The sequence below is a fragment of the Triturus cristatus genome, chromosome 9 (assembly GCF_964204655.1).
Source record: "Triturus cristatus chromosome 9, aTriCri1.1, whole genome shotgun sequence".
Taxonomy (NCBI): Eukaryota; Metazoa; Chordata; class Amphibia; order Caudata; family Salamandridae; genus Triturus; species Triturus cristatus.
In genome coordinates this window covers 676564838-676582972 of record NC_140592.1, presented here as the reverse complement: position 1 = coordinate 676582972, position 18135 = coordinate 676564838, and the positions used below count along the sequence as shown (strand labels likewise).

At 45.8% G+C, this 18135-nt stretch overlaps 1 protein-coding gene across 1 annotated transcript in view; it reads left to right on the top strand.

The window, feature by feature from the left end:
* Positions 1-461: 461 nt before the first annotated feature.
* Positions 462-18135, top strand: part of DPF2 (double PHD fingers 2) — a 434995-nt gene continuing 417321 nt past the window's right edge. Inside the window, exon 1 of the mRNA XM_085625747.1 lies at positions 462-706. The gene's annotated coding sequence lies outside the window, so the exon portion shown is untranslated. The remainder of the gene's footprint in view (positions 707-18135) is intronic.

Sequence of the window (18135 nt, the reverse complement as noted above, 5' to 3'; positions counted from 1 at the left end):
CACACTGACATAACTAACAAGCATTTACAATGCAACGGTCTCGGCATTGTTAAAGTTAGAGCTATTGGCATTGCTCATGACAATGCCGTTTCTTTAAATGTTTTAAAAACAAACACATAAACAAAAATAATGTCATGAGCAATGCCAATAGCTCTAACTTTACCAATGCCGAGACCATTGCATTGTAAATGCTTGTTTATTGCTACTTTGGCGCATTGAGAGCTAGTCACCAGTGAGCAGAACGGCCATACCGGCTTGGAAACACTGAATTCCAATGTTGCTCACATATTTTCCCAGGGCACTTCTGTGTCCTAATTCACGCCTTCCGCCGTCTTTCCTTCTCCCCCACCCCCTGTTCATCTTTGCCTCTCCTCCCGCCCCCCACAAACAGTGAAACAGGAAGCGGCGCAGCGGAGCTCTCGTGGAATTGAATAGGAGGAAGTGAGCACGTTCAGGCAGAAAGAAATCTGGCAGAAGTCAGCTGGAGAGGGGACAGGCCGGAGCCCTCTGCCGAGGCTGCGAGGGGCCGGCCGTGCTTGGGGTCAGTTCATGGACTGAGCGCCCAGAGGCGACCCGCGCCATGCAGGCGCTGTACCCGGGCACAGCGCGGTGGGGGTGCACCTGCTCGGGCGCATCCAGTGATGCTTTGGGGTGCAGGTGACGTCCGTTGCTGGCCGTCGGAGCGGGTCCCCGGAGGAGAGCTGAGGTTTGGAAACAGTATTTACTTCCGGCTTTGGCTGGTCTGATGCCCTCTGTTGAGACGGGGTTATCCTGTGCCCAGCTTTGCGGGGAAACAGCAGAGTGGAAATCAGAGGATGTGTTTGTGTGGCTGCACAGTATGGAGGACACTGATGCTTGGAGCTGCCAGTGCTTGGTGCCAGGTACCCTGTCTGTGCCCGTGGACAGTTCTTGGGCTCCAAGGAGCGGGTTCAAAAACAGATCTGCGCCCTTGCCCCACGGTAATATCGCGTCTCTTTCTTTAAGCGTTGACACTTCGAGGCGCTGCACCTTTGGGCCTCTAGGCCCCCTTCTGCTGGAAGGCCAGGCGCCAAGTATTGATCCTTTCACAGTCACACGCATGCTCCACCTCAGATCCTGTGTAAACTCACAGGATCCATGTGCATTCCGTCCAGTGCTTTCCACGTGCTTCGAGGCGCTGCGTCTACCTGTGAGCTGTCACAGCTGTGTCCGAGCATCAGACTAGGCTGGTTTGTTTCCAGGTACTCAGTGGGGGCCGGGAGTCCGGATCCTGTCTCCGGGACCGGCTGGGGCGCGGTAATAGGCTGGCGGGAGTCTTAGGTCCATGCTGCCCTGCAGACCACATGGCCCTTCTCTGCCCATAGCGGGTTGCACCGAGGCACATTTCATGGGCCTTGCCAGGGTGTGGGGTTTACAGTACCGCAAGACCAGTGGGTATTAGGCACACGTACACCGTCAGACTTTTCCCCTTCTACACATTCAAGGAACCGTTAAGTGTATAGCATTAAACGCCTTTACGGTGTTTTGATGAAACGCATGCCAAAGCCTTTTCGGGTACGATAGACGGGTGTAGTTTCTAGCCCTCCCTCCAAATGAAATTTGACTCGTTGCACCTGTGCCTTCTTCCAGCAAAGTGCAATTTAAGGTCTTCTAAATAATTATTGGGCTGTGCAAAGATGCTTGGTCATTGCGAAGGTCCGGATGTTTGTAAAATATCGAACATCAACGTCCAAAAGGGTTAACAGGGAAGCTAATTCTGTTGGCGCCGGGGAGCCCTTTGTTTGCTCATGTGTCACTTTGTTATTTTCAGAGAACTGTATGTGGCCAGTGCGGAATGCAGACGTTTTGTAAAATGTCATGTGCCCTTGTGTTAGTGTGCAGAACGAAATGCTGCGTGGGTTTTGCAGTTAGCTGTGTGATATTCCATGTTTGAACACAAGAGGGGGCTTTTCTTCTGTGTGCGTACATTGTTTTCAAGATAGTTGAAATTAATCTGGTATTGACATTCGTGTAGCGCTTTTCTAATCTTTTCGATGCCAATTATTTTACAGTGCAGCGATCGCCGATTTACATGCCCACATCTTCAACATTTCTGAAACTTCCACTTTGCAAACAATGTGATGAAAGCGATGCCAATTATTTTACAGTTCAGCGATTGCCGATTTACATGCCCACATCTTCAACATTTCTGAAACTTCCACTTTGCAAACAATGTGATGAAAGCGGGAGAGGCAAGCACAAACGCAGCGTCCTTTTCGGATTCGGGGGCGTGTTTTGCTGTTGTCTCCTCCTTGAGACTTCTCGCAAAAAACACGCCCCCCGATCCGAAAAGGACGGGGCCTAATCGGAGTGACTGACCTCTTCTCCAGTGGCTGGCCAGCATTTACGAGGCCAGCCAATGGAGAACAGGGGAGAAGAGGGGCGGCTTCAAGCCCCTCTTCTCCAAGTCATTAAATCTCCGACTTCCGGTTCTGCCTTTCGGCAGACCGGTAGTCCTCGACGTAAAAAGCTGACCACCAATTTCAGACCCAATGGCTTTGCCAAGGCTTGATTATTTTTGTTTCCCATAATCTTATTGAAACAGGTTACGCTGATTTTCCATTATGAATATTTTTGGGAAATACTAGCATGCATCAACGCATGTTACTAAATGATGCTGCAAAGAAAAGGTACCTGAAATTTTACAGTAGTTTAGCAAAACGTTATTTTTCCTGATTTCATTTTTTATGAAGATTTTATTTTGAAAGCAAATAATCATCAATCTTGCTTTCAAGCTACTGCGAATATTTGCATCAAATCAGAGAGCATTCTGGGAGCATTATACATAGCCTCATATTGCTAAACTTTGAAAACATGTGTACACATTATTTTACACAAACCACTGTCAGTGCTGCAGTCTGAGCTTGCATTTACGTAGAGCACTCACCCTAATAATAAAGGCTTTCAATTAATGAACCATAACTACAGGTTTGAACAGCATTAACATATCGGCACAAATATTACCTTAACTGCAGACAGTGCCCATCCCTGATCCATAATGTGGTACTTCAAACTGGCAGCCAAAGGGTTTGTGCTGCAGGAGGTTGGGCCTACTTGTCCCTAGGACAAAATATAGATAAAAACTTGTTGCCCTTGACCCCAAAAAATATGTCCTGGGCGTCGGGCTATAGGAATTCCACATCCCTGCTCTGGGGTTTGTCAAATAACCCTTGCCTTGTGCAGTAATATGTGAGAATCCATGTAACAAAATACCAGTCTACAGGTTTTAACGTGATGTATAACAATCCACCCACAAAAGAATATTGGATTTACTAAACAATTTTGAGAAAAGTTCAGGCCTATTTCCTCTTGCTTGCCATGGTGACTGGCTGCACTATTCGGGCTCTCGGTCTGCCAACCACCAGGGAACGCTGAACAATTCTGTAACCAAAAGAGTCGATGTAATCCTGGATAGTGTGGTATGAATGAATCCCTGCCTGTTTCCTTATCGAAGAATGTTCTCCAAACGTCACAGTATAAATCAAAAAGGCTATTTTCCCATATTCATATTTATGCGACAGAAGACTAAACCAGTTGCACTAAATGACCAAAGTCTTAACACCCTGCGTTCCCACACTTCTTCTGATTGAAATGCTGCCTTCCGTGTGTGGGTAGACCTATTGCACATCATTGGAACAAACAAAAGCTGTAACTGCATGAAGTCATTTATACCAGATTGACTTCACATGTTCCACATTTTCACAGGTTCTTGTTGTGGGCGGTAGGCCATGCAATACAAGTGGGGCATTGTTTTTATTGGGAGAGTCAGGAAACACTGAGTGGTAGGAATTTTGTCTAAAGTTTGTAATTTACAGTGCATTCTAGCTAAGAAAACGTAGTTGGATCCACTCAAGACATGCCATTCTGGACTTCCTTGTGTATGTGGTTTTCAGAAATGCCTATATTTCGTAGGTCTCACTGGGTGCCGGACGCTCCTGGCACCGAAGCCCGCAGCTAGCCACAACTCCAGAATGGGTCAATTTCAAGGCAAAATATTGATTTCCCTTATTACATTTTGGGGCCTTTCAAGTCATGGGCTGTAGGCCCACACACATAAGTTGGGTACCATTTTTATCAGGGGAAGTGTGGGATTCCTGAATAGTAGAACATTTTTTGTTATCAATTGAATTTATCTTTATTCTTAGCTCCCAATGTAAGGCAGTGTGGAAGAAAGTACCCATTTTGAAAAATGCTCTCTGAATCACATTATAGTATGGGTAACCCCAATTTGAAAGTTGCACAAATATTCACTATTTCTAAACTCAGCATTTGAGGTATGTTTAAAAATGCTTAAGTTTCCTTCATACTTTCAGACCCTAATTGGAGGCCCCTGGGCAAGCAATGGCTATGAGCCACTGACAAAGGGGCCGGGATCGTTTGCCTCCGATGTCCCAGGATTCAATCTATTATGACTTTGCAAAATGGCCAAGTATGGCCACTTCAGCACATGAGTCTCAGTGGTTGTGATGGCTAGTAGTCACAAGCATCTCAGGGAGGCTTAGCACTCAACAGCTACCCAACAGCCACCCAATAGTGCAATAATGTGATTGTCTAGTCCAGTACTTATCTTTTAAAAAGAAAAGTAATATATTAACATGCAGTAGTAAACGGTATCACAAAAAGTAGCAAATGCCCGAAGTATGAGCGACAGGATTACTCTCAGGTGAGGATGCCCCTTCTCTGCTCCCTTCCGCCTCTCTTACCCCGAGAAGGCTCTGGTGTGGGTCTCAGTGCAGCTGCAGCACTCCCCCTTTTGGTTAATAGTCTTATGTGGTAACAACAAGCACTCAGTCTCTCACACTAGGTTTGGTTCAGTGGTAGGCCTTGCATCAGCCTCCTGCACTTCAGCCTGTGTTCTCCGCTTGAAGGGGAATGAGGTGTGCCACTGCAGTTGAGCCAGGCAACTGCTTTGCTCCCGGCCAGCAGACGAGGGCTGCACGACAGTGCTCTGGAAGCAGCAGCAACGGGTAGCCCTCTAATGGGCAGACAACATCTGCGGCTGTGGTCCCATGAGTCCCAGTCGGGCCTCCGGCCTCTGGATTGGCTGAGTATTTTGGTTCTTAGTCCTCCTTGAGTCAAAATGTCAATGCAGTCCTGCTCCTGGTCCGGGGTCGGAAGCCAGGCTGCTTCAAGGCACTGTGGCGCGGCTGTGGCTGGGTCTGATCAGATGGGCTTCTGGGATAGCACCACGGGCAGCCAATCAGTTGCTAAGCACACATTGTTAAGTGCCTCAAGACAGCAGCTTTACTTCCAGCAGCATAGTCTGCACAGCATTTGATTGGAAATTGCTGTGGCTAGCCTCAAACCTCATTCCTTTCAGGCACACTTGGTGCAAGTGCCAGAACTTCACAGGTTTCTTCTTCAGTGGTACAGACGCTTTGGCATACACAGGTCAGTGCTACTGCTTCGACACTAGGGCCAAAGGGGAGATCCACAGCTGTGCCGCAAGACCTTCACTTTTGGCCATAGTGACCAGCTCAGAACTAGTAGCATGCCAGTCATGCTCTTCTTGAGCATTTGTTGGACAGACAAGTAGTCAGCTCCTCCTGCAGGGATGGCAGAGTCCTTCCCCCTTCTCTCCAGACATTCAAGGACTGGGAAGCAACTCTTCCTCCAGATCAGACTCCGGGTGATGTCCCCTCCCCTCTGGGAAGTTGACTGTCAGTCAGACACCAGCTCTGGTTGCGCAGTAGTCCTCTGGGTGGTTTTTGGACTACCCCCTTCATGGTCAAAAAGAACTTTGAATAGGACCAAGAAGTGGGTCAATAGCTCCCAATTCTAGTCTGAGATGGCTGATAGGGGATGTGTATTCTCTATCTGTACTTTCAGAAACTTTTTGGGTGGGTTCTACTTTCATGTTTCAGTCTAAACCTTTGTCTAGAGTGTTGCTTCTCACTGCAGGATCGCCTCCAGGCTAGGACACTTACACCACAGCCACAAAGAGGTATGAGTATTCTACACCTGACCATTCAACATCCAGCCACACTTGTCATTGATCAGGAATAGAGACAACAGACTGGCCTCTTTCTAAAGGACTGTTCACACTCTGACAACAGAACTGTAGTCCCATCATTCACACTTATCATCCACTAAATGGCATATTTCAGAAAGTTTAATAAGCAGCCCTCTGAATCAAAAAGACCTAATTGATTTTCTAAGTGGAAGCAAGTCACCTCATTCCCCACTTCGCAGACTAGATTATCTTTCGCCTGTCTGGGGAATGCAAGGGATATACTTTCATGGTCTGGGAAAGGAATCTCACCTCCATCTTGTGCATCTGAACAGGCTATGGGTTTCCAAAATTGAACCTACTGGCCTGGCTGGTGTCAGTCTGGTTTGCTTAGATACCAACTTATGTTTTCTTAGATCAAGGATTTAAGCTAATCTGTAGCAGCAGAATTTTATAGGAGTGGGCCGATATGGCTCCACAACAGTGACAGGTAAAAGGTCTGTCACACTAGGATTTTACAAAAAAGGGTAGGCTGATACCACTGCATCAAACACATTAACCTATGACTGAGACAGTATTCCGCTGCCACCATGGAGAGCGTGCTTGTTGCACATCTCGAGGTGCAGGACAGATCCAGGGCTGGAGTTTTGTCAATGGGCCAGACATAAACTTGTGCACACACTAGATTACTGTAAAGCTGGAAATTCTAAAATCAGGATAACAGATGCTTGGAGATTAGCAGGAAGACACAACCTACACTATGCAGAAGACATTCCGGTACAAACATTTCCATTTTTCATTCATTAGATTATACCACATGAAATGATGCATAGTCTGGACACAATGAAAAATCACTATAAGCTGCAGCTAAGTTGCTGGCTCTGGGTATCACATGTTTGAGGTCTCTGCTAGGCAGTGTATAGCGCTGTCTCTCGAGACATGCTACGTCTACTGAATGGGCCTTCAGCCCACCCATCACTTATGATTGGTTCCTTCATGCACTTTTCCAAATCCCTTTCTTTTCATTGGTGAATAGCTTACATTTGTCCCTCCTATTGCTTTTTTGGTCATGCCCTTAAATCTGCTCCCGTTAAATGGATTAGTTCACGATCGACCATACACTTTAGTGTAGCGCACTACTTTTTCTTTTGTCTCTTTGAAATTTCCTGCTCATGCTCCTTTGCTCGTAGCTAAGGTTTTGTTGCAGCAGCTGCTGGAGTGCGAGGCACACAGATATAACGTTCCAGCTTTAATTCTGCAGTCCTGTATACCAATACTAAGCTATTCCACGACTTGCCTCGAGTCGCCACCAGAAAACAAGCTTCACACGTTCTTGTTCCATAAGTACCAACACGGCGGAAACACAGTGCAGCCATATTGGACAGAAAGGTCTCTCTGATAAGCAAGCTTAGATTAAAGATCTTCAGCAGAGGGAGTTACGGCAATATTTTGGTATGTACGTACATGTTTTTAAAAGGGTTGTTTAGTCACGTGGAGGCCACATTGGCCTGCCATCCTTGCACCTTAATGCATACATTTGCCAAGTTTTTAGAAGATCTTGTGTTTTCTCTACATCAAATGGTAATGTTTGCCGAAGCATGGATAAAACACAAAGTTGAGGGAGAGATTTTGGTTTCCAGGTCTCCCTGACCGTCTGGCCACTCAGCAACACCCGCTCCTCACTGAGCATTGCGGCATGTACTTTGCCATGTTCTCACCGCACTTCGCGCTCACCACATCCAACTCTTTTCTTCAGTCCACATCACAAACCAGTCGACTGAAAGAGGGCGCAGCGTATTCACAGAAAACGCACCCTCTTTGCCCTAGAATCTGGCTTGGCAGCGACAGTAAAAAAACAACAAGCATTGGCATAGCCAATAGGTCTCGCCTTTGGGAGGCGTAAGTAGTTTTGCTGAATATGAGGTGCACAAGGGCTGATGAGAAGTGTGTTTTGAGGGTTGTGTGTGAGGGTTGTGAAGAGGAGTGAATGAGACGGTATTGAGGTACATGAGATAAGTGTAGGGGATGAGGTATGTGCACTTGATGTTACAGCTAACATGTGTGTGATACGGTACTGAAGAGCATACATTGAAAACTGTTGCAAACATGAGCCCCCAAAATACGTTTGGCCCACACAACACAAAACTGCACACACTATACAACATATAATGCAAAATACAGAGAGGGGCTGTGGGGTAATCCTTTTCAGGCATTGGCTGTTGCAAAGAATTTTGCAGATGGTTTAATTTTTCCGTTTGAAATGTATGCTGCTTCCAGTGTTGGCAGCATGATGTCATGACATGTCATGACATATAGTTTGAAGTGCAACATGTACAAGTGTACATTTGTGTGTCCATGTTATATGCATGATATAACATTTTCAAGGTAGGCCTATTGGCATTGTCTATGTTTCTTCACAAATCGAAGCGATCAGACATCAAATCACACAGTTTTCACAGTTAAAATCCACATGTATTTTGCTTAGACACCTCTGTGCCTTTCCATGACAACGGGTTTGCCCAATTTGTTGGCTTCCACTCTCCATTTCACTGCACCTGATTACGTCACAGGTCAGGTGTTGATCTTACTGCCTGTGCTTACCTCGTTTGTAACCAGATCATCTCATCACTTTTCCACCTAGCAAGATTTTGAGCAGTTTTTAGGTCTCGCCTGACCCAGCGCATGCGGATCTTAATACCGATGTTATTCTGTGGTGAATTCATGGTTTAAGATTAGATACTGTTTCATCCCACCTCCTCAGTTGTGTACTTGCCGAACCTCCGACATTTGCTTTAATAACACACAGATCAATTTTACTGCAGCTCTCAGTGGGGTGAAGGGATGTTGTTGGAATTTGGAGAAAAGGAGCCATCAAGGAGACTGCTTAGATACAGGTATATTTTATTGATGCCTAGAGAGGAAAGGGGGTCAGGCATGTTTTAGGCATATGTCCTAAAACATATCTCTCCCCGGGCTGGTTTTAGGGCGGTGTGACCGGTGCAGCTGCACCGGCAATGACTTTGGGAGCAGTGAGGTGCTCTGTTACAAAATAACTTATTGGTTTAAGAGCAGCTGCCGAGAGTTCCTTGTGCGTCCACTACATTTCAGGTAACAATAGAAATGTCAAGATAATGCCGGTGGCTAAGACTCGTGTTGGAGAGAGAACGAAGTTTTGTCAAGTGGCAGTTGTGACTCGTCATAAAGTAGGCAACAGGGCTAACATACCTGCTGCAAAGAATGTGTACCATGTGGATCACAGAATTGTATTTATGTGTATAGCTTAGCGGGTTACTTCCTTTGTCACAGAGATCCAGTTGTTACCTGCTGTTCTTAAGTTACATTCCTAACATAACACATAAGAACTGCCATCAGAGAGCTGCACCGTCTAGGTTAGAAAGTGATGTTTTTTCCCCACTGTTTCATTATTCTAATGTTGTTAAATAAAAGGGTTGGTTTGGGTATAAATACATTCTTATTAATAAAGCCAACCCCAACCACTGTGGTGTTTTATATCCTAAATGTGTACTACTCCAGACCAATCATTCTTAAAATATACTGCCATGTAGTATGGATGATGTGATCCCTATACCTTGTAACAAATTCACACACATATGAATCAGTGTTTCTATAGTTTGTGTTATGTAAAGTGCTCTGACATAGCGCTATAAAACAGATGAAATGCATTTGCAAGAGGGGCTATAGAGAGATGAGGGGCACTGTTGCAGTGTGGTAGTGAAGGAATCCATGGAAAAGGTGGTCTTGGGGAGGAGGGGAACCAAAAAGACTGCCTCACCGTGCCCCACCAGCGCTAAAGCTGGCCCTGATCACTTCTTCCATTGTTCCCAGTGCATTTTTTTTTCCAGAGTTTTATATAGCGCGATCTTGACCCGAATCCAATCAGGTATCAGAGCAATTTACAAAGCACTAAGCCTGGGCAAAGCACTATGCTACGCTCGCGTAGTTTGCAAAGTTCGCGCTATTTCGCACTACGCAAATTGCACGTAGCACAGTGCGAACACGCGTAGCGTAGTGTTGCGTAGTGCTGCGGTAATTTTTTGCTTGCTCGCGGTCCTCAACGTCAAGTTGGCGACCGCGAGCAAGCAAAATGACATCCTGGCGAGACTTTTTCCTTGTTCGCGATCAGCAACATCAAGTTGGCAATCGCGAGCATGGAAAATAAACCTCCCGGCGAGATTCCTAATGCGAGGAGGTCAGGTTTCTCATTGCGAGTGGTCGCGTATGCTCGCGACTGCTCGCGATGAGAAACTACCAGTTCGCGTTGAGAAAGCTGCCGCTCGAGTAAAAATCTACTCGAGCAGCAGAAAACTACAGCTCGCACTGTGCAAGATGCCATTTTCAATGATTGCACAGTGCCGGTTGCTTGTCCGCACTGTGCAATCATTGAAAACGACATCTGGCACAGTGCGAACAAGGTACTACGCAGTTCGCGAAGTGCTACGCGTAGCTCGCGTAGGCGAACTGCACTTTGCGTAGCTTCGCAAACTACGCCCAGGGTTACATAGCACCAGTTACGTTACATGAGGACACACATTCATTTTTTGTTAAGCACAGGGAGATTAAGTGATTTGCCCAGAATCACAGGATGTTCAGCGTCATTACCGAGACTCGAACCCAGTTCCCCAGGTCCGAGGTCGAGCCCCCTAGCCGTTAGGCCAACTCCTCTCCCCATCTTAGCGCATGGTTTGAATGCACAGCCTTCATCTGCTGTTTTTTGCCTTCCTATCCCCATTGTAGGAAGCTATTGGTAACCCTCATTAAATCCATTTCCCCTTCCTCATGCCAGTACTTGCATTTTAAGGTGTTATCCACCTCATGCAGGCACTTTGAATCCCAGAAAAAAAATCAGAATTTACTTTTCAATGTGCAAGCGGGGAAAGCGATGAGCAGCAACCCCCCCCCCCCACACACACACACTGGAATTCCAAGCATCACACTCTTAGTGCATGAAACCCAAACAGTGGAAGAGCCCTAAATATCTGTGCAGTGCCAGCGTGTGTTCTCCTTGTATTTGTGTCTCAGCACCCACCGCTTCATCTGAATTCTAGTGCATGAGGAAGGTGGAATGAGACCATGGCCATTTCCAACACCTGCCCTCATCTTTCAGCAACAGCAGAGAGCAGAACAGGACCATGGAAGGGCCCCATTAAAGGCAGTGCCTCATATCCGTCTGCAAAAGACACATAAATGATGCACAGAATGCGGAACAAATCAAACATTCACCCCAAGTCAAGAGATCTGGGTTAAGTCCATCTTTCTTTTGCTCCCTATGCTACCCTAGTTTAGACTCCATCCATAAGCAAATGATTCTTGACCCTGCACCTCATGGGAACTGTCCATCCCCAACTGCCAACCCAGGTCCTCCATGGATCAGAAACAAGTATCCTGGGATGGGTTTTGGGGCCTCCTATTCCTCTGAAGCAAGTGCCACCTTGGATGGGCACACCCTGGGTAGAGATGCCAGTGCACAGCGACGCCTCCTGTACCCGGCTCCTCTGGAGCCCATAGCACTTACCTAGAAGGCAGAGGAAACATGGAGATTGGGGGACGATCCTTTCTTTGTAATGTCGGAGCCTCATGTGAGAATGGGAAGGCAACACTCTGTAGAAGGTAACTTGCATTTCCAAATGTATGGAATGAGATGACGACGTAACGCCTCCTGGGCAAAGGGTGGAAGCTGAAACTCCTCCAGAGGTACAACCAGGTGAGCACACTCTTATTGTGTTCCCAGTTCGACAGGGTGTATGTTACAGCAAAAAGTACCACACCCCGATGGTAGGATTGCAAATGCTGGCATAGAGCAGGAAAGAGAGGTATTGGCACGGTGAACACGCTGTTAGTAGTTTCCTCCCATACAGATTTCTTTTTTTTTTAAACTCAGCTATTTAGGACACTTATTTCTAGTGCGGTTTCTGGTGAGCTGGTCTATTTTGGAACCAGGAGTTAGTTAACAAAATGAGCTTTCTGCTGACACTGCAGCTTGCTTTCCTGACACTTTTTAATGCTGTCATTTGCAGCTCTATATCGAAAGAGGTAAACTGTGAAAAGTTTGCCTTTTTGGAAGGGTGAATTCCTTTAACATGCACTGCCAGGGCCCCCAGAGTTCTTGCATAATTCCTGGGCCACAATGGGGTTGCTTTCAGAAACGTTATCTAGATCCCGACGTGTGTGTTCAAACATTGGTTCTGTGGCAGCCGTGCATTGTTTGTCACTGGCTGATATGTTTAAGGTTATTAGCAGCTCAGTGCGACTCCTACGCATGTTACCTATCTTTGTCGTTAGTTTACATGTCAAAGGTAGATCCTGTGAAACGTGTTCCCTCGCTATCTGTCTCAAGTGTGTTTCACATGTAAATGCTATGATTGCAATTCAACAACAAGCCCGCGAGTGGGGCATTGCGCGCGTGGTTTGACAAATGTGGACAACTTACAAATATTGATTCGCCTCTTTAGACCCACTCGTAGAAGCACTTTCGACCTGCCCTTGGAATAGCAAGAACGCATATATTTTGGGCGCATGATCTAAGTGGACGGGTGATCACCACAAAAGTGCAGCGGTCATTATTCCGGTCGGAAGGAAAATAGCACCATCTACTGGAACTGGCCACTTTAAGCAGCATAGATTGCTCAGGGAATAGAATACGGTCGCGTTTAATTATATTTATAAATAAGCGAATGCTAATGATGAAGTCCGGGGTGCCGGGCTGCTTAAAAAACAAGTAACCCGAAGCTGGAATGCAGCCAGCCCACCATCTGGCACACTGCGCGTCAATGTCCTGCTAATTAAAACAAGCGCGGCCGTAATCGATTCAACATGTGCACGCGTACGGAGGGACAAAGATGGCGTTGACCTGTCCACATGCGCGTGCATTTGCAGCTGTATGTGGACAGCCGGACGCCATCTTTGTCCCTCCGTACGCGTGCACATGTTGAATTGATTGCAAAAAGCCCTTGCATGGCGAGAGCAGCGCTGTGCGCTGCTAAAGCCAGGCGAGACCTAAAAACAAAAAAAGTTTCCACATTCTTGAGACCTTCTTTATTTTTATTGTGTTTTAGTCTGCATTGATTGTAATCCTAATTCTCTGAAAACTCGTTATCTTGTCCCCCTTATATACGTGCATGCACACACACTTTGAGGATGTTATTGTTGCATGTCTACTTCTAAATCAGGGGTCTCCAACCTTTTGTGTAGTGAGAGCTACTTCTGGTCAGTGAAAATCGTCGTGAGCTACTAAATCCCAAGCAACTCGCGCATTTTTCCGAGAGACCTCCCCCGCCCAGTTTCATTGACGTTAAGCCTATTTCTTCAGAGCCCATACTGTGGTTTGAACACAATAACACTGAAAGAAAAGATTGTGCATGTGTGCTGTTGGCAAACCGCTAGTTTACGACCTTTCAATTAATAGCTTCAAAATCAGGGCCTATCAATAGCTGTCACTGAAATAATCATTGTAATGCAGCCCAAAAACCAACTAATGAAATGTACTGATCTGTCAGACAAGCCTTTGGTAGGGCCTGGTTCACCTGTAGGCCATTCCCGCCCCACTAGCCTCTCGAGTGCAGTCCTAATATGGCGTCACTCCCACCATATACATATGTTTTTAATAATAGTCAACTCTACCGGGGACAAACCTGACAGGCCAGGCTATGAGAAAACAAAAAGCCTTTATATTAGGGGTCTGCCGCTTAAAATTCCAGTGATAATGGTGGTGTCTCTGTTAATCAGTATTCTGGGGCGATAAAACAGTGCACTTTCCAAACTTTGTAATTAAAGTAATGTTGGCCTCAGTCATCTGGGGTTATCCCTTCCTTCTCAATAAGGTATTGAGAGAGAGATTGGCCACAACAGATACGATCTCCACTCCTGTTCTATTGTAAAATGTAGCAGTGTATCTGGTTTCAGTGCCCTACTGGAACTCATCCTCTTAATTGCCATGAGCTTTTCATCAACCTTAATTGGCCATTCCATCTTGTGTCGCTACTCAGGATTTAATAATGAAACTGCGATCCATTGCAAGTAATAGTGCACCTCTGCTAGCTAGTATATCAGTCCCCTATCGCTTATAAAATTATCAAAAGATAAAGACTCTTAGCTTCCCGACTTCATCACAAAGTACCATTTCATCTCTCATTCTTTCATCTGTGAATTCTCTCTTAGCCATGTGTGTTCTGAGCCTGTTGGGAAGTTGCTTTCATATTCCATGTGTTATGTAAAAGGTTTTTCCAATGCAAGCAAATAAATATTTGCTCCACAGTAAGCATTTTGGAAGATGGGGAGTTAAGCCTTAATTCTGTTATTCTGGTTTAAACGTTTAAGCATGCTTCGTTGCTTTTGTTCAGTTAACAACGCTACGAATTCTCTTCTTAAATTGGTATCCATGACTGATCCATGGTAACACCTCCGACAGGCCTCCTATTATCAGGCTCCCATGACAACCACTTCAAGGGGGTCCCAATTGGTGGCACCTTTGCAATGGATGACTAAGTAGAAGAGTAGAAAATAATGGCCTGTCTAATTTTGACTTTATGGACTGGCTATCGCCGTTTACATTGGCAGTTTGCTCCATCTGAGGTCCCATAGGAGTAGGAGCCTAACTGCATGGCCCGTAAAGGGGATAATTAATACCATGTGTGCTCCACCCCTACTCCCTACAGTACTTTTGTGTGATAAAAAAACAAATAATGGAGATGCTGCAGCCAAAAAATAAAAATAAACAATCCCTGTCCTCTTTATGTAAAGTTCTCCAAACATATTCTTGTCCCATCTCTGTTTTTTGCTCAAAGATGTTTACTCACTGGCTAGGAGTGGTGATGTATGATAACCTTTTCGGCAACCTCAGCTTGTTGTCTCGTTATAAAATACTGTAAAAGGTTCTTGGCCGCTATTGGGGCACAGGCTCACATCTGAGATTAAAAAAAACCTTTCCCTGTGTATCCATACTCGGAACTTCATACTAGGAACACTGGCCACGGCTCACAACACGAAGCATACGCACTTATACCCATTATTACCATATTGATCGCAATACATGGCTTTTAATTGAATTGTTCACCGGACAAAGCCTTACGAAAGTCTCATGGCTCAAGTTGATGGTATGCAGAACTATGCAGGGTCATTCACTCTACTTTTACAGGGAGCCCAGGGTGTGCTCACACGGCTTACCTGCTGCGCTGGTGAGATATAAGGTGGCAGGCTGTACTGTAGAAAAGGGCAGATGGCGTGGGTACCAGCAGTTGTGTACTGCTTGCAAGACCTGCAAACCAGCTGCTCCGCCCTGACATGCCTGCTGCAGCTCCCCACTGGCACCCGTCACACTCGCGCAATGAACAGTGCGGTGCCAGTGAGGAAAAGGCAGGGGGCACAGAAACAGTCACGAGATCCACTAAGGAAGGAGAGGAACGTCATCCTCTTCGGCTGCCCCAGCTAAGCTCAAGACAATCTGAGCAGCTGGTTTGGGTAAGGGTGGCAACGGAGCCTGAAAAAAGTCTGCCCGGCCTAAATCGCCCACCAAACAACACTAAAGGGCCGTTACTTCCCTACCTACACCTACAGTACTTTGTGTGATTAAAAAAAAATAATAATGGACATGCTTAAAAAATAAACAATCTCTGTTCTCTTTATGTTAAGTTAATTTTCTTGGCCCATCTACAGCTGTTCGAAGATGTTGACTGGCTACCCTCCCGCTATATGAGTGGTAATGAATGAAACCTTTTCGCAATCCTAAGCTTGTTGTTTCCGAAAAAATACCGCAAAGGGATCTTGGCCGCTATTGGGGCACAGGCTCATCTGAGATTTAACCTTTCCTTCCCTGTATTATCCATTCTAGGAACATGGCTTACTTACACCAATAAGCAGACGCACTTTTACCCATTATGATTACCATATTGATCGCACTACATTACAAGGCATTTGACTATTGTTGGCCGGACACAGTTATGAAAGTCTCGTGGCTCATGATGATGGTATGCAGCACTATGCATGGTCATTCAATTTTTACTTTTACAGGGGATCTTGGCCACTATTGAGGCACAGGCTCATCTGAGATTTAACCTTTCCTTTCCTGTATTATCCATTCAGGAACATGGCTCACAACAATATGCAGACGCACTTTTACCCATTACGATTACCATATCGACAGCAGTACAAGGCATTTGACTAAACAGGCTCATCTGAGAATTAACCTTTCCTTTCCTGTATTATCTATTCTAGGAACACGGCTCACAACAATAAGCAGACACACTTTTACCCATTACGATTACCATATCGATTGCAATACATGGCTTTTAACTGAATTGTTGACCAGACAAAGCCTTACGAAAGTCGGTATGCAGCACTATGCAGGGTCATTCACTCTTTACTTTTACAGGGGGCCAGGGTGTGCTCACACGGCTTACCTGCTGCGCTGGTGAGATATGAGGTGGAAAGCTGTTCTGCAGAAAAGGGCAGATGGCGCGGGTCCCTGCTTGCAAGACCTGCAAACCAGCTGCTCCGCCCTGACACGCCTGCTGCAGCTCCCCAATGGCTCCTGTCGCACTCGCACAATGAACAGTGCGGTGCCAGTGAGAAAAGGGCAGGGGGCGCAGAAACAGTCACAAGATCCACAAAGAAAGGAGAGGAACGTCGTCATCCTCTTCAGCCCGCCCCAGCTAAGCTCTTCTAAGCCAATCAGAGCAGCTGCTTTGGGTGAGGGCGGCAACGGAGCATGAAAAAAGCCTAAATAGCCCAAATAACACTAAAGGGCTACTAAATTGAGCAGCAAGCGTCGCGAGCTACTGACAGGGTCTCGGCGAGCTACCGGTAGCTCGCGATCGACCGGTTGGAGACACCTGTTCTAAATGCTATTTTTTGTCTGACAGCTTCATATCTGCTAGGTCAGGGGTCTCCAACCTTTTGTGTAGTGAGAGCTACTTCTGGTCAGTGAAAATCGTCGTGAGCTACTAAATCCCAAGCAACTCGCGCATTTTTCCGAGAGACCTCCCCCGCCCAGTTTCATTGACGTTAAGCCTATTTCTTCAGAGCCCATACTGTGGTTTGAACACAATAACACTGAAAGAAAAGATTGTGCATGTGTGCTGTTGGCAAACCGCTAGTTTACGACCTTTCAATTAATAGCTTCAAAATCAGGGCCTATCAATAGCTGTCACTGAAATAATCATTGTAATGCAGCCCAAAAACCAACTAATGAAATGTACTGATCTGTCAGACAAGCCTTTGGTAGGGCCTGGTTCACCTGTAGGCCATTCCCGCCCCACTAGCCTCTCGAGTGCAGTCCTAATATGGCGTCACTCCCACCATATACATATGTTTTTAATAATAGTCAACTCTACCGGGGACAAACCTGACAGGCCAGGCTATGAGAAAACAAAAAGCCTTTATATTAGGGGTCTGCCGCTTAAAATTCCAGTGATAATGGTGGTGTCTCTGTTAATCAGTATTCTGGGGCGATAAAACAGTGCACTTTCCAAACTTTGTAATTAAAGTAATGTTGGCCTCAGTCATCTGGGGTTATCCCTTCCTTCTCAATAAGGTATTGAGAGAGAGATTGGCCACAACAGATACGATCTCCACTCCTGTTCTATTGTAAAATGTAGCAGTGTATCTGGTTTCAGTGCCCTACTGGAACTCATCCTCTTAATTGCCATGAGCTTTTCATCAACCTTAATTGGCCATTCCATCTTGTGTCGCTACTCAGGATTTAATAATGAAACTGCGATCCATTGCAAGTAATAGTGCACCTCTGCTAGCTAGTATATCAGTCCCCTATCGCTTATAAAATTATCAAAAGATAAAGACTCTTAGCTTCCCGACTTCATCACAAAGTACCATTTCATCTCTCATTCTTTCATCTGTGAATTCTCTCTTAGCCATGTGTGTTCTGAGCCTGTTGGGAAGTTGCTTTCATATTCCATGTGTTATGTAAAAGGTTTTTCCAATGCAAGCAAATAAATATTTGCTCCACAGTAAGCATTTTGGAAGATGGGGAGTTAAGCCTTAATTCTGTTATTCTGGTTTAAACGTTTAAGCATGCTTCGTTGCTTTTGTTCAGTTAACAACGCTACGAATTCTCTTCTTAAATTGGTATCCATGACTGATCCATGGTAACACCTCCGACAGGCCTCCTATTATCAGGCTCCCATGACAACCACTTC